Below are 2,936 nucleotides of genomic sequence, written 5' to 3'. Positions count from 1 at the left end.
GGGGTGCATCCTCCGCTACCTGGTTCCGTCAGCCTCCCTGACCGGGTTCCGTCTGCCTCCGCGACCGGGTTCCGGACTAAACAAATATTCAGGAACGTTATTTCTCTTTTTATGCATGTCTTCAAGAGCTCTCTAATCACAATACACAAAGCCCTCATTATTTTTGCTTCCTTTGCTGCGGGGGCCATCCTTTTTTTCTTTTGCACATTTGACTTTTAGAAATATTTCTTTACACTTTTTACCTCCAGTCTCGATTTGCTCCTTTTTTTTTTTGTCACAGAAGCCAGCCCACTAACGTCAATATTAACCTCCTAAAAGACAAATCCAGTAGACAACTGATCTCTGTATCCATTTTCCAATATTCACCTCATTCCCTGGAATGGCCTCACATCATTTATTTTTGCTTGACCTATTAAAACAACATCACTTTCTTTTCTGTTTATGGTTTGTTTGAAGAATTTACTTCTCATTTCAATGAAAAGGCTGATACCAAACACACCTGAGTTTGTCTGTCAATGTGCATGTAAATGTGCTTTTGAGCTGATGTTTTCTGTCTGTTCTAAAACACTGGGTTCCTCTATCTCTTGCCTTTCAGATACAGTCTTCTCCTCCTGCTCCATGAGACTTTCTCTTTTTTTTTCTAGCGAGTTATTTCCAATATATATATTTACTACTTTTCAATCTGAAACAGAATCAACTAACAGAACAGGGAAAAATGTCTGTGCCCACTTCTCCTAGCTCCTTCCTATTTTTCAGCCCACAGCCCAGACCTATAGGGAGCATATGACATCTGTCTTTGATGGCACTAGCTTCTTACTTTCTCGGACCTACTATCATATAATTAAGCCTTTTCAAGTTTCACACCAAGGTTTGGGGTCACTCTTGTCAGGACCACAGAGCTACTACCCCACTTTTTCGAATCATATTTGAATGATTTTTTTCTGTAAGGAATAATAGAGCCCTTTCTTTCTGGACACACTTCTCTATGATTTTAGCTGTCACATTTTTAAACATCATCTATCTCTGACAACTGCATACACACATAGAATACTGTGACCATACTCACCCTCTCTATTGCCTTCTCTAATTTTTCTCCCACATTTGCTGGGTCTTTTTTTTTTTAAATTTTATTTATTTTCTTATCTTATATACCAAGCACAGTTCCCACTCTCCCCAACTCAGCCCCTATCTACCCATCTGAAAGGGTAGGGCCTCCCATGGGGATTCAACAAAGCCTGGCACATTAGGCTGAGGCAGGACCAAGCTTCTCCCCTCTGCATCAAGGATGAGCAAGACATTCCACCATAGGGCATGGGCTCTAAAAAGCCAGTTCATGCACCAGGGACAGATCCTGGTCTCACAGCAAGGGCCCCCCAACCAGACCAAGCCACAAAACTGTTACCCACATGCAGAGGGCCCAGTAGAGTCTCATGCAAGCTCCACAACTGATGTTCTAGAGTTCATAAGTTCTCATGACCTTGGTTCAGCTGTTTCTATAGATTTTCCCATCGTGGTCTTAGACCTCTTTCCCTTATTCACATAATCCCTCCTCCCTCTCTTTGACTGGGCTCCTGGAGCTCAGCCTGGTGTGTGGTTGGCTGTGTATTTCTGCATCTGTTTCTGTCAACTTCTGGATCAAGGCTCTATGATGACAGGGTATTTATTATCCAATATGACTATAGGAAATTACAGGCACCCTCTCTACGATTGCTATGTGTTCTGATCCAGCAGCCCTCACTCCCCCTGACTGACAGTGGAACTTCCTTGTGGTCTATAATTGACAATGATGTTTGTATTCCTTCTGGCCGGTGGGTCTCCACAGAAAAAGTAGAGGTATAAAAGGTTGCTGGGCAAAATAAAGGTTCCTGTTCTTCCACCTGAAAAGAAACCTCCATGTCTCAATCCTGGTACCCCCTCCCCCCGCCAGTCTTGGTTATCCAGGCTGTGCTGGCTGCAGCAGCTAGGAGTCTTAGCTGGGGTCATCCTTGTGGACTCCTGGGAATTTCTCTAGTGATAGGTTTCTTACTAACCCTATAATGGCTCCCTCTATCAAGATATCTCTTTCATTGATCTTCATCTTCCTCACTCTTCCAAATTGACCATCCCGTTCCCTCATGTTCTCATCCTCTATCCTCTTCCCTCTACTGTGACCCCTGCCCCCGATTACCCAGGAGATCTCTATTTCCCTTTCTCAGGATGATCCATGCGTCCCTTTTAGGGTCCTCCTTGTTGCCTAGCTTCTCTGGAGTTGTGGATCATAGTCTGGTTATTCTTTTCTTTACACCAAGAATCCAGTTATGAGAGAATACATACCATGTTTGTCTTTCTGAGTCTGAGTTACCTCATTCAGGATGATTCCTTTTCTCTTTCCACCCATTTGCTTGTAAATTTCATGTCAGTTTCTGCAGGATGTTTGCAAACCCCAGATTTGGTGATGTTGCCTCTTGCTGTTGTTTGTCCTTTTCTTTGGAAGCCTTGCCTGAAAGAGCACTCTATCTGAAACTCTAGCTGACCAGTTCAGGTGAGATCCCTCAGTGAATTTCTACTGGATGTTCTAGGCATTCGATTTGATGATGTTATGTTATCTATCTGTGTGTCCACCTATCATTTGACTTTTTGCTTTGGCTATTATATGCTTAATAAACTCACTCAAAGCCCAAAGCATGACTAGCAGAGATCAGTGTCCATGCTACACAGAACACCATGTTAAGTCCTGTTTCATACAAAATTGCAGACCACAGAGTATGATAACACAGAAGCAGAACATCTAGAGAGGCTTGCTCCAAGAGCCATGGAAGTGCAGATGAACTGAAAATAAATTAAACACGAATCCATGCAAGTAAGACACAAGGCTTAGAGTTAGGACATGAGGAAGAACACGTGTGTGTGATCCTAGGACATGAGGAAGAACACGTGTGTGTGATCCTAGGACATGA

This window comes from Microtus ochrogaster, unplaced genomic scaffold (genome assembly GCF_000317375.1).
Source record: "Microtus ochrogaster isolate Prairie Vole_2 unplaced genomic scaffold, MicOch1.0 UNK73, whole genome shotgun sequence".
Lineage (NCBI taxonomy): Eukaryota > Metazoa > Chordata > Mammalia > Rodentia > Cricetidae > Microtus > Microtus ochrogaster.
The sequence above is the reverse complement of the archived record's forward strand: the minus strand, read 5'-3'. Positions refer to the sequence as shown.